The sequence below is a fragment of the Orcinus orca genome, chromosome 4 (assembly GCF_937001465.1).
Source record: "Orcinus orca chromosome 4, mOrcOrc1.1, whole genome shotgun sequence".
In the NCBI taxonomy this organism is placed as follows: Eukaryota; Metazoa; Chordata; class Mammalia; order Artiodactyla; family Delphinidae; genus Orcinus; species Orcinus orca.
Window position 1 is genome coordinate 135,120,388 of NC_064562.1, and position 14,353 is coordinate 135,134,740.

At 40.7% G+C, this 14,353-nt stretch overlaps 1 protein-coding gene across 12 annotated transcripts in view; it reads right to left on the reverse strand.

Annotated features, from left to right (window-relative positions):
* The window catches only part of LOC101272571 (uncharacterized), a 50,631-nt gene that overhangs the window by 18,972 nt on the left and 17,306 nt on the right, over window positions 1-14,353 (reverse strand). The window contains exon 3 of one of the 12 annotated variants that reach the window (XR_007477260.1): window positions 923-1,071. The exons of 9 other annotated variants lie outside the window; for them this stretch is intronic. The gene's annotated coding sequence lies outside the window, so the exon portion shown is untranslated. Of the gene's footprint in view, window positions 1-922; window positions 1,072-14,353 lie in introns of those variants that run through there. 2 more of the 12 variants (XR_007477259.1, XR_007477262.1) reach the window with 2 other exon arrangements.

Consider the following 14,353-nt stretch of genomic DNA (forward strand, 5'->3'; position numbering starts at 1 on the left):
TTACTTTTTACGTGACAAGAAACATCCCCTTGTCTGCTGAAAGGCTTCAGCGGCTCTGTCTCTCTTCCACATCAGGCAGCCTAGCAACGGGCCGGCTCAAAAATATGGTGAGGCAGCTTCTTGCTGATATCAGAGCTCACTAAGCTCCAACTACTACTCTTTTCTAAGAAAGTCATCCCACCTCTAGGAAGCCACTGTTGTTACATAGTTAAACAAATGCTTCCTGTCTCTTCTCAATGCGCTAGGTTTACATAAGTGAGCTCCTAGGCCTAACCACCTCTCACGGCAGGAGGAGAACTTGGGAAATCCTGTGTGCTCCTCTGCTGACTCTTAGATGTAAGACTTTCCATTAAGCCTTGCCTTATGCCCTCTCTGTGTATTGTTTGGGGGTATTAGTGCCAACCAGTAGTCATATAATAACTGTTTATCAGAATTCATAATTTATGATGTTCTAATCAAATGCATATTACTGGTATTTATAATAAGTCAACCCAAAAGAAATTATTTTACACATATGTTCATAGGATATATATTTGAGGTGAAGAAGCATGACAAGAATGCCAATAAAGATGTTCAACATAAAAGCCTATTACATTAGGATAAAAATCTATGGGAGAAGTGGAACAGAAATGGAAGTTGGAGAAAAAGAGACAATATGAAATTTCTGACAGAGAGGAGCTTGTTTATTAGTGTTTTGAATGGCTGGCAATGGGTTCAAATCACTGTGGTACTTTTATTTCCACTGAAGAGTGATAGCTTTATTTTAAAATATAGATATTTGCAGCATGCCATAAACAACATCCTTCACTACTACTTAAATTTATAATGAAAAATTTTAATATCAATTTAAAATGTTTTAGGGGAATAGAGTTTTTCAAGAAGCTTTTAGGGGGACTGTAATCAAAAATATCCTAGGGCTTACCTGGTGGCGCAGTGGTTGAGAGTCCGCCTACCGATGCAGGGGACGCGGATTCGTGCCGGGAAGATCCCACATGCCGCAGAGCGGCTGGGCCCGTGAGCCATGGCCGCTGAGCCTGCGCGTCCGGAGCCTGTGCGGGAAAAAAAAGAAACCTAGACTGCTTATTTTCTTACATCCCGACCCCGTCCTCCTCCATCCTCACACTCAGTTGGGATTATTCAGGTGCTTCAAGGGGTGTGCGTGTGTGCATGTGTGTTTAGGGGTGCCAGGTAAAAAGGTTCTGTAATTTGAGCCCAACTATCCTAAGAGTTGCTCAGTAAATGTTTCTTGAGATCAACTGAATTGAAAATAAGATATTAATAATTTAAAACAAAGGCAAAATAGGATACAAAGATAAGATCCTTTCTCTGTCTCTGCTTTCATAAATTTGCTGTGATAGTGGATTACAGGTGGTCTGCACTCCAGAGAACACAGTCCTTGGCTTTATCCTGCCAAATATTCTTTTCTTTTCTAATCAGCAACTTTTATTAAGGCTTAGAACCTTGCTGCTTGAAGTGTTTTCTGTGGATCAGCAGTGTTGGCATCACCTGGGAGCTTTTTAGAAATTAAGACACCCAGGCCTGACTCCAGGCTTTTGAATCAGAAGCAGCAGTTTAACAATATCACCAGGTGATTCCTATGCACATTAAAGTTTGAGAAACACTAGACTGGCAGCCCGCAGTCGTCTAGTTAACTCATGGGTGACAGCCACACCTAGTGAGGCTCCAGTTCTAAATGTACCTCAATGTATTCTTGGCTGTTCCATGACTACCATCATCATTAACCATACTAATGATATATACCGATAAGCCAATTAACAGGGCACTTCTGCATACATTATCTAATTTGATCCCAACTACATTCTTCAATTTAGAACAAAGTACTTTCTGCAAAGTGCACAAATTTAATTCCAACAACGTGAAGAGACAAGTAGAGTTTCCTGAATTGTTTTCAAAGGTGAACACACTCTTAAGTCCAGAGAGTCATTTGGAATTATTTTCAAATTTAATAATGTCAATACTCTTCACTCAAATATATTTTGTTGTTATATTCCAGAAAATTTTAGGAAAAAAACATAATAAAGTAGTGATTTAGAGTGGGTTGGCTTTACTATATCATAAAAATCTAGGTCTGGTAAGCTGGGACGAAGTGAGAGAGTGGCATGGACATATATACACTACCAAATGTAAAATAGATAGCTAGTGGGAAGCAGCTGCATAGCACAGGGAGATCAGCTCGGTGCTTTGTGACCACCTACAGGGGTGGGATAGGGAGGGTGGGAGGGAGATATGGGGATGTATGTATATGTATAGCTGATTCACTTTGTTATACAGCAGAAACTAACACACCATCGTAAAGCAATTATACTCCAATAAAGATGTTAAAAAAAAAATCTAGGTCTGGAAAGCATGTTAATAAAACTATGTTGAGAGAGGTCAAACAGCTTGTCCAAGAGAGATTCACAATCAAAAACACCTAAGAGGCAACTAATAAATCAACAAAAGGATTTTAAAGGTCTAATTGCACATGTACTGTCTCAGGTACTAAGTAAAGAAATAAAAACACTTGGTATTAACACTATATATCTGTATCATCCACACTTCAACCCTTATGCATTAGATAGGATACCAAATCATAAAACATTCACCACCACCTTTAAGGAATTTTTATTTTCTGCATAAGAAGAGACTAAATTCAGAGATTAAAAAAAGTAGAAAACAATCACAGGGCAGAATATGGAAAAGAGCTTTATAATTTAATATTGTATGTATCAAAGTGATATAAACAAGCAGACTGAGGTGGGATTAGTAAGATAAAATGGTGATCAACATTTATTTCAAGGTTTTCTAGTTGATTTCTTTTGGACCCATTGCTTGTTATTAGGCTGCCAAGAAGGAAGGTCTGCAGGTGGGTGGGATGAACAAAAAGGCAGAAGGATCAAACATGCACCAAGGAGTGGTGGGAAATGAGCCATGGGGAAGATGTCTGCAGAGACAGGAGGCAGTTCTACGTGGAAGGTCAAGATCTGTATTAAGTGCACCACAGATAAGAAATCAATAGACCAAATACTAATATTTCATTCCTCCTACCAGGAGGCCACTCACTCATATTTAGACATGTTATTTTCAAGGGGTTATATCTGGTAAATTGGACTCCTTAGTCTGCTTTGGCAAGCCTGGTGGATTCCTGGGGTTCTAACATTGTGTCTCCTTGTAACGCAAGAAGCCCTCTTCTGGGCCAGAAATCACAAAAGAGCCTTGCAGTTCTAATGGGTTACTTCTTGTGCCAAGACTGCGCTGTCATAGACATGCTAGGAGCCCTGTACATGTCTTTAAACTTCTTGTGTGGAGTCAGAGTGAGTCCATGAACAAAACCCATCTTGGCTTCATTGGAAGTTCATCACTGAGTATCAGGTCCTCACACACAACAACCTTACCTTATATATGTAACTCACTTAACACAGATTGTGACCCCTCACCTCCCCAGACACACATAAAATAGCCACTAACATGCCACATCTCTGAGGGCATCTTCTCCATTGCTTAGTTCCCACCCCTCCTTGGAAACTGGCTTGTGTTCCTTCCTCTGCCTCTTTGTTCTAACCACCCACCCACAGTCGTCCTCTTCTGGCAGCTCGAAAGGACCTGGCACTCTTGATGTAACTACCGACGGCACTCTGCTTCACCAGATCGGGTTCTGACACCATGCTCTGCTGCCAAGGGCCCTGCCTCCCTCCAGCTGTTCCCCTATTTTTTCCTCAGCAGTGTGACGCCCACAGGAAGGAGTGGGGGAGAACTCAACCCGCAGCAGCCCTGCTTCTATTCCTGGGCTCTGCTGAAAGCTCTTAAGTACCCGACACAACTATGAGTTACTGAGCATAGGGCTTTTACAGAGTTTGGGCTAATCAAATGAGCAAAGTTTGCTTTGTACTTTGGGACAGAATGAATCTTGTTAATTGGTGTCACAGAGTCTTGAGCCAAAATAGACATCATAGCCTGAGGGGAGTGGTCACAGCGTGGAGCCACCTACTTTCGGTCCACAGGACTGCTTTTTAAGAGTTCAGGTGCTTCCATGTCCTGGCTATTGTACATAGGGCTGCAATGAACATTTTGCTACATGACTCTGTTGTACAGAGTGAAGTAAGTCAGAAGAGAAAAACAAATACCGTATGCTAACACATATATATGGAATCTAAAAAAAAAACAAAAAATGGTCACGAAGAACTTAGGGGCAAGATGGAAATAAAGACACAGACCTCCTAGAGAATGCACTTGAGGACATGGGGAGGGGCAAGGGTAAGCTGGGACAAAGTGAGAGAATGGCATGGACATATATACACTACCAAACGTAAAATAGCTAGCTAGTGGGAAGCAGCTGCATAGCACAGGGAGATCAGCTCAGTGCTTTGTGACCACCTAGAGGGGTGGGATAGGGAGGGTGGGAGGGAAGGAGATGCAAGAGGGAAGAGATCGGGGGATATATGTATATGTATAACTGATTCACTTTGTTATAAAGCAGAAACTAATACACCATTGTAAAGCAATTATACTCCAATAAAGATGCTAAAAAAATAATAATAAAAAAATAAAGAAACTTTAGAAAAAAAAAAGAGTTCAGGTGGATGTGAGCTAGATACTGGAGGCTGCCCAGGCAGAAGCTGTTACTCAGACCTTGTACTTGTCCCTGACTTTTATCTATGGCACACACACAGCACCTGTCAAATGAGGGGGAAAATATCCCACCACTCTAACACGTTCACAGGCTTAAGTCTTTATATAATTCTTTCCAGTGCTTATTGCTATGGATTTATTTTCACACAAAGTTAATCAACCAGCTTGTAGTTCCTTCAGGGTAAAGTTGAAAGTATTGCCATTTAAAACCACTTCATGAAAATATACACCAATCCCATTCTCTGTGAAAAGCAGAGTGTCAAACTGCCTTCTCAAAACCTGATTACCAAAATATTGACTAATCTCTTGTAGAAAAATAGAATGCACTGAGAAGCTTGTGAAATACATTTTGGATGGCTAAATATGTTGTGGGGTTTTTTGAATCCTGTAAAATTTCCCAATTCTGAACAAATTTCTTTATGCATCCTAAAGCAATAGCCTGGCTGAATGGTGCTTGGTGCTTTGCCTCACCTCAACTGCCTTTGGTATCCTCCATATTATTGTTTATGATGAAAACACCATCTGTCCTTGAGAAGGATTTGAAACTATTTTGAAGGAGGGTAGTTTCATTGAAATTTTACTTAATTTATACAATATTGGCAAAGGTTCTGGAAAATACTCTTAACAGTTGCCTCATAACAAGGACATATGGCTATTGAAAATAAAATGACATTTTCTAATTTAAAGAATATATTTGTTTATTAAGTCTATCATAATCATGTTGGTGGTACTTTTACGCAAAATATGGTTAATAATCTATCTTGTTAGACATAGTGAACACTCACACTACCAAACAGGAGAAAGCCTCAGATTAATAGATGTCTGACTTTTGGCAAGTTACCTTATTTATCTAAGCATCAAAATCCTCATCTACTTCACGTAGTTGGGAAATTCAAGGCATGGAGTTGCTTTGAACCGTGCCTGGAGCACAGTGGGAATGCAAAGGTAACTGAAGATTACTTTTCCCAGGCAGCACAAGGGCTGCCAGTAAATATGCTTCCACCTCCATCCTATTCTTGCTCTTCTTCATTTATATAGCATTTACTACGTACCTGCCATGTCTCAGGCTTAGGTGCTAAGGATAGAAAAGTGAACGAAACAGACCCTTCAGATGGAGCTGAGTAAGAGACACAGCCAGGTAAACAGACCACTTCAAATGTATGCCTTGGAGGAGACCTTCAAGATGGCTTAGGAGTGAGACGTGGAGATCGCCTTCCTCCCCACAAATACATCAGAAATACATCTACATGTGGAACAACTCCTACAGAACACCTACTGAACGCTGGCAGAAGACCTCAGGCCTCCCAAAAGGCAAGAAAGTCCCCACGTACCTGGGTAGGGCAAAAGAAAAAAGAATAAACAGAGACAAAAGGATAGGGACGGGACCTGCACCAGGGGGAGGGAGCTGTGAAGGAGGAAAGGTTTCCACACACTAGGAAACCCCTTCACTGGCAGAGACAGGGGTGGCGGAGGGGGGAAGCTTCGGAGCCGCGGAGGAGAGCGCAGCAACAGGGGTGCGGTGGGCAAAGCGGAGAGATTCTCGCACAGAGGATCGGTGCCGACCAGCGCTCACCAGCCCGAGAGGCTTGTCTGCTCACCCGCCAGGGCGGGCGGGGGTTGGGAGCTGAGGCTCGGGCTTCGGTCGGATCCCAGGGAGAGGACTGGGGTTGGCGGCGTGAACACAGCCTGAAGGGGGCTAGTGCGCCACAGCTAGCCGGGAGGGAGTCCGGGGAAAAGTCTGGAGCTGCTGAAGAGGCAAGAGACCATCGTTTCAGGGTGCACGAGGAGAGGGGATTCAGAACACCGCCGAAACGATCTCCAGCGACGGGCGCGAGCCACGGCTATCAGCGCGGACCCCAGAGACGGGCATGAGATGCTAAGCCTGCTGCTGCCACCACTAAGAAGCCTGTGTGCGAGCACAGGTCACTATCCACACCTCACCTCCCGGGAGCCTGGGCAGCCCGCCACTGCCAGGGTCCCGTGATCCAGGTACAACTTCCCCGGGAGAACACACGGCATGCCTCAGGCTTGTGCAACGTCACGCCAGCCTCTGACGCCGCAGGCTTGCCCCGCATCCGTACCCCTCCCTCCCCGCGTCCTGAGTGAGCCAGAGCCCCCGAATCAGCTGCTCCTTTAACCCCATCCTGTCTGAGTGGGAACAGATGATCTCAGGTGACCTACACGCAGAGGCGAGTCCAGATCCAAAGCTGAACCCCAGGAGCTGTGCGAACAAAGAAGAGAAAGGGAAATCTCTCCCAGCAGCCTCAGGAGCAGTGGATTAAATCTCCACAATCAACTTGATGTACCCTGCATCTGTGGAATACATGAACAGACAACGAATCATCCCAAAATTGAGTCAGTGAACTTTGGGAGCAACGATATATATATATATTTTTTTTCCTTTTTCTCTTTTTCTGAGTGTGTATGTGTATGCTTCTTTGTGCGATTTTGTCTGTATAGCTTTGCTTTCACCATTTGTCCTAGCATTCTGTCTGTTTTTTTTCTTTTTCTTTTTACTATAGTTTTTAGTGCTTGTTATCATTGGCGGATTTATTTTTTGGTTTGGTTGCTCTCTTCTTTCTTTTTTATATTACTTTTTAATTTTTAATAACTATTTTTTATTTTAATAAATTTATTTTATTTTATTTTTCTTTCTTTTTTTCTCCCTTTTCTTCTCAGCAGTGTGGATGACAGGGTCTTGGTGCTCTGGCTGGGTGTCAGGCCTGTGCCTCTGAGGTGGGAGAGCCGAGTTCAGGACATTGGTCCACCAGCGACCTCCTGGCTCCATGTAATATTAAATGGCGAAAGCTCTCCCAGAGATCTCCATCTCAACACTAAGACCCAGCTCCACTCAACGACCAGCAAGCTACAGTGCTGGAAACCCTATGCCAAAAAACTAGCAAGACAGGAACACAACCACACCCAATAGCAGACAGGCTGCCTAAAATCATAATAAGGTCACAGACATCCCAAAACACACCACTGGACGTGGTCCTGCCCATCAGAAAGACAAGATGCAGCCTCGTCCTCCAGAACACAGTCACCAGTCCCCTTGACCGGGAAGCCTACATAGCCCACTGAAACAACCTTAGGCCCTGGGTGCAGGCACCAAAAACAACGGGAATTACGAACCTGCAGGCTGTGAAAAGGAGACCCCAAACACAGTAAGTTAAGCAAAATGAGAAGACAGAGAAACACAGCAGATGAAGGAGCAAGGTAAAAACCCACCAGACCAAACAAATGAAGAGGAAATAGGCAGTCTACCTGAAAAAGAATTCAGAATAATGATAGTATAGATGATCCAAAATCTTGGAAATACATTGGAGAAAATACAAGAAACGTTTAACAAGGACCTAGAAGAACTAAAGAGCAAACAAACAATGATGAAGAACACAATAAATGAGATTAAAAATTCTCTAGAAGGAATCAATAGCAGAATAGCTGAGGCAGAAGAACAGATTAGTGACCTGGAAGATAAAATAATGGAAATAACTATCGCAGAGCAGAATAAAGAAAAAAGGATGAAGAGAATTGAGGACAGTCTCAGAGACCTCTGGGACAACATTAAATGCACCAACATTCAAATTATAGGGGTCCCATTAGAAGAAGAGAAAAAGAAAGGGACTGAGAAAATATTTGAAGAGATTATAGTTGAAAACTTCCCTAATATGGGAAAGGAAATAGTTAATCAAGTCCTGGAAACACAGAGACCCATACAAGATATTTCCAAGGAGAAACACGCCAAGACACATATTAATCAAACTATCAAAAATTAAATACAAAGGGACTTCCCTGGTGGCACAGTGGTTAAGAATCCACCTGCCAATGCAGGAGACTTGGCTTCGAGCCCTGGTACAGGAAGATCCCACATGCTGCGGAGCAACAAAGCCTGTGTGCCACAACTACTGAGCCTGCGCTCTAGAGCCCATGAGCCACAATTACTGAGCCTGGTGCCACAACTACTGAAGCCTGTGTGCCTAGAGGCTGTGCTTCGCAACAAGAGAAGCCACCACAATGAGAAGCCTGCACACCGCAATGAAGAGTATCCCCCGCCCCCTGCTTGCCGCAACTAGAGAAAGCCCGTGTGCAGCAACAAACACCCACTGCAGCCAAAAAAAAAAAAAATTAATTAATTAATTAATTAATTAATTAAAAAATTAAATACAAAGGAAAAATATTAAAAGCAACAAGGGAAAAACAACAAATAACATACAAGGGACTCCCCATAAGGTTAACAGCTGATCTTTCAGCAGAAACTCTGCAAGCCAGAAGGGACTGAAAGGGCATATTTAAAGTGATGAAAGGGAAAAACCTACAACCAAGATTACTCTACCCAGCAAGGATCTCATTCAGATTCGATTTTAAAATCGAATCTTAAAATCTAGAAATTAAAACCTTTACAGACAAACAAAACCTAAGAGAATTCAGCACCACCAAACCAGCTTTATAAGAAATGCTCAAGGAAATTCTCTAGGCAGGAAACAGAAGGGAAGGAAAAGACCTACAACAACAAACCCCAAAACAATTAAGAAAATGGTAATAGGAACATACATGTTGATAACTACCTTAAATGTAAATGGGTTAAATGCTCCCACCAAAAGACATAAACTGGCTGAATGGATACAAAAACAAGATCCATATATATGCTGTCTACAAGAGACCTACTTAAGACCTAGGGACACATACAGACTGAAAGTGAGGGGATGGAAAAAGATATTCCATGCAAATGGAAATGAAAACAAAACTGGAGTAGCAATTCTCATATGAGACAAAATAGATTTTAAAATACAGACTGTTATAAGACACAAAGAAGGACACTACATAATGATCAAGGGATCAATCCAAGAAGAAGATATAACAATTGTAAATATTTATGCACTCAACATAGGAGCACCTCAATACATAAGGCAAATGCTAACAGCCATAAATGGGGAAATCGACAGTAACACAATCATAGTAGGGGACTTTAACACCCCACTTTCACCAACGGACAGATCATCCAAAATGAAAATAAATAAGGAAACACAAGGTTTAAATGACACACTAAACAAGATGTACCTAATTGATATTTATAAGACATTCCATCCAAAAACAACAGAATACACTTTCTTCTCACGTGGTCATGGAACATTCTCCAGGGTAGATCATATCTTGGGTCACAAATCAAGTCTTGGTAAATTTAAGAAAATTGACATCGTATCAAGTATCTTTTCTGACCACAACACTATGAGACTAGATGTCAACTACAGGGAAAAATCTGTAAAAAATACAAATACATGGAGGGTAGACAATACACTACTTAATAACCAAGAGATCACTGAAGAAATCAAAGAAGAAATCAAAAAATACCTAGAAACAAATGACAATGAAAACAACAGGACCCAAAACCTAAGGGCTGCAGCAAAATCAGTTCTAAGAGTTCTAAGTTTATAGCAATACAATCCTACCTTAAGAAACAAGAAACATCTCAAATAAACAACCTAACCTTACACCTAAAGCAATTAGAGAAACAAGAACAAAAAAACCCCAAAGTTCGCAGAAGGAAAGAAATCATAAAGATCAGATCAGAAATAGATGAAAAAGAAATGAAGGAAACAATAGCAAAGATCAATAAAACAAAAAGCTGGCTCTTTGAGAAGATAAACAAAATTGATAAACCATTAGCCAGACTCATCAAGAAAAAGAGGGAGAGGACTCAAATCAATAGAATTAGAAATGAAAAAGGAAAGTAACAACTGACACTGCAGAAATACAAAGGATCATGAGAGATTACTACAAGCAACTCTATGCCAATAAAATGGACAACCGGGAAGAAATGGACACATTCTTAGAAAAGCACAACCTTCTGAGACTGAATCAGGAATAAATAGAAAATATAAACAGAACAATCACAAGCACTAAAACTGAAACTGTGATTAAAAATCCTCCAACAAACAAAAGCCCAGGACCAGATGGCTTCATAGGAGAATTCTATCAAACATTTAGAGAAGTGCTAACACCCAACCTTCTCAAACTCTTCCAAAATATAGCAGAGGGAGGAACACTCCCAAAATCATTCTACAAGGCCACCATCATCCATATTCCAACACCAGACAAAGATGTCACAAAGAAAGAAAACTACAGGCCAATATCCCTGATGAGCATAGGTGCAGAAATCCTCAACAAAATACTAGCAAACAGAATCCAACAGCACATTAAAAATATCATACACCATCATCAAGTGGGGTTTATCCCAGGAAAGCAAGGATTCTTCAATATACGCAAACCAATCAATGTGATAAACCATATTAACAAATTGAAGAAAAACCATATGATCATCTCAATAGATACAGAAAAAGCTTTCGACAGAATTCAACACCCATTTATGATAAAACCCTCCAGAAAGTAGGCATAGAGGGAACTTACCTCAACATAATAAAGGCCATATATGACAAACCCACAGCCAACATTGTTCTCAATGGTGAAAATCTGAAACCATTTCCACTAAGATTAGGAACAAGACCAGGTTGCCCACTCTTATCACTATTATTCAACATAGTTTTGGAACTTTTAGCCACAGCAGTCAGAGAAGTAAAAGAAAGAAAAGGAATCCAAATCGGAAGAGAAGAAGTAAAGCTGTCACTGTTTGCAGATGACATGATACTCTATATAGAGAATCCTAAAGATGCTACCAGAAAACTACTAGAGCTAATCAATGAATTTGGTAAAGTAGCAGGATACAAAATTAATGCACAGAAATCTCTTGCATTCCTATACACTAATGATGAAAAATCTGAAAGAGAAATTAAGGAAACACTCCCATTTACCACTGCAACAAAAAGAATAAAATACCTAGGAATAAACCTGCCTAAGGAGACAAAAGACCTGTATGCAGAAAACTATAAGACACTGATGAAAGAAATTAAAGATGATACAAACAGATGGAGAGATATAGCATGTTCTTGGATTGGAAGAATCAACATTGTGAAAATGACTATACTGCCCAAAGCAATCTACAGAGTCAGTGCAATCCCTATCAAACTACCAATGGCATTTTTCACAGAACTAGAACAAAAAATTTCACAATTTGTATGGAAACACAAAAGACCCCAAATAGCCAAAGCAATCTTGAGAAAGAAAAACAGAGCTGGAGGTATCAGGCTCCCTGACTTCAGATTATACTACAAAGCTACAGTAATCACGACAGTATGGTACTAGCATAAAAACAGAAATATAGATCAATGGAACAGGATAGAAAGCTCAGAGATAAACCCATGCACATATGGTCACCTTATTTTTGATAAAGGAGGCAAGAATATACAATGGAGTAAAGACAGCCTCTTCAATAAGTGGTGCTGGGAAAACTGGACAGCTACATGTAAAAGAATGAAATTTGAACACTCCCTAATACCATACACAAAAATAAACTCCAAATGGATTAAAGACCTAAATGTAAGGCCAGACACTATAAAACTCTTAGAGGAAAACATAGGAAGAACACTCTATGACATAAATCACAGCAAGATCCTTTTTGACCCACCTCCTAGAGAAATGGAAATAAAAACAAAAATAAACAAATGGGACCTAATGAAACTTCAAAGCTTTTGCACAGCAAAGGAAACCATAAACAAGATGAAAAGACAACCCTCAGAATGGGAGAAAATACTTGCAAAGGAAGCAACTGACAAAGGATTAATCTCCAAAATTTACAAGCAGCTCATGCAGCTCAATATCAAAAAAATGAACAACCCAATCCAAAAATGGGCAGAAGACCTAAATAGACATTTCTCCAAAGAAGATATACAGATAGCCACCAAACACATGAAAGAATGCTCAACATCACTAATCATTAGAGAAATGCAAATCAAAACTACAATGAGGTATCACCTCACACCAGTCAGAATGACCATCATCAAAAAACCTACAATCAATCAATGCTGGAGAGGGTGTGGAAAAAACCCTCTTGCACTGTTGGTGGGAATGTAAACTGATACAGCCACTATGGAGAACAGTATGGAGGTTCCTTAAAAAAATAAAAATAGAACTACCATATGACCCAGCAATTCCACTACTGGGCATATACCTTGAGAAAACTGTAAGTCAAAAAGAGTCATGTACCACAATGTTCATTGTAGCTCTATTTACAATAGCCAGGACATGGAATTAACCTAAGTGTCCATCGACCAATGAATGGATAAAGAAGATGTGGCACATATATACAATGGGATGTTACTCAGCCATAAATAGAAACAAAATTGAGTTATGTGTAGTGAGGTGGATGGACCTAGATTCTGTCATACAGAGTGACATAAGTCAGAAAGAGAAAAACAAATACCATATGCTAACATATATATATGGAATCTAAAAAAAGAAAATGGTTATGAAGAACCTAGGGGCAGGACAGGAATAAAGACACAGATGTAGAGAATGGACTTGAGGACACAGGGAGGAGGAAGGGTAAGCTGGACGAAGTGAGAGAGTGGCATGGACATATATACACTACCAAATGTAAAATAGATAGCTAGTGGGAAGCAGCCACATAGCACAGGGAGATCAGCTCAGTGCTTTGTGTCCACCTAGAGGGGTGGGATAGGGAGGGTGGGAGGGAGACGCAAGAGGGAGGAGATATGGGGATATATGTATATGTATAGTTGAGTCACTTTATTATACAGCAGAAATTAACACACCATTGTAAAGCAATCATACTCCAATAAAGATGGTTTAAAAAAATGTATGCCTTGAATGCTTTAGGAGCACAGAGAGGGGACTCAGCTAGTCTGGGTTTTCAGGAAAGATTTCTTCCTTTCTCTGAGCTGAAAAGTGAAGAATGCTTAGAAGTTGGTCAGAAAGAAAACGTGGGGTAAACTACTCAGGCAGAGAGAGCCCCCATGCAAATGCCTAGAGGTGATTGGTGCCTTTGAGTAAGTGAAAATAATTAATAAAGTTGAAGATTAGATAAAGGCAGAAGTGTTCACAGATGGGACTGGGGAAATAGACAAGGACTAAATTATAAAAGGCATTGTAAACCACGGTATAGAGTTTGGAATTTATCTTAAAAGCAATGGGAAATCATGGAAGGGTTGTTATGGAAAACAGCGAGGTTAGATTTGTGTTTGGGAAGCATCATACATAATGTGGAAAGTGAACTCAAAGGAAAAAGACTGGAGACTGAGAGGCTAAGTTGGTGGCTGATACAATAATTCAGGCAAAAGATAGCGACCTGAATTTCAGTGATGATGATAGGATCAGAGAAAACAAATGGGTTAGGTGTTTAAGCAGGTGGCCTCAACTGGACTTGGTAATTTATAAGAAGAGGTGGGTGTGGTTAGAAAGGAGACGAGAATGCCACCCTGGCTTACTGGCTACTGGGGTGTTGCCATTCTCTAGAGGGAATATAAGGAAGAACAAGCTTGGGAAGAAAGATAACGAGTTCAGCTGTGGACATAAAGAATTTCAAATGTCCATAGAACATCTAGAGGCATTCAGAGTCCAGAAGAGGTCAGGGCTGGTACAATACATTTGGGAGTAATCAGCAGATAGCTGGTCATTGAAACCATGGAAGTGGAAAACTGGGGAGAGTATATAAAAAGAGACATTTTCTGGGACAGAATCCCATGAAACATTGACATTTAAGAGATGAACTGAGGAAGAGTAATACCCAAAAGGGATTGAAAAGGAATGGCCAAACAGGTAGAAAAATCAGGTGAATTAGAAGTCATGAAAGATAAAAAAGTATTTCAAGAAA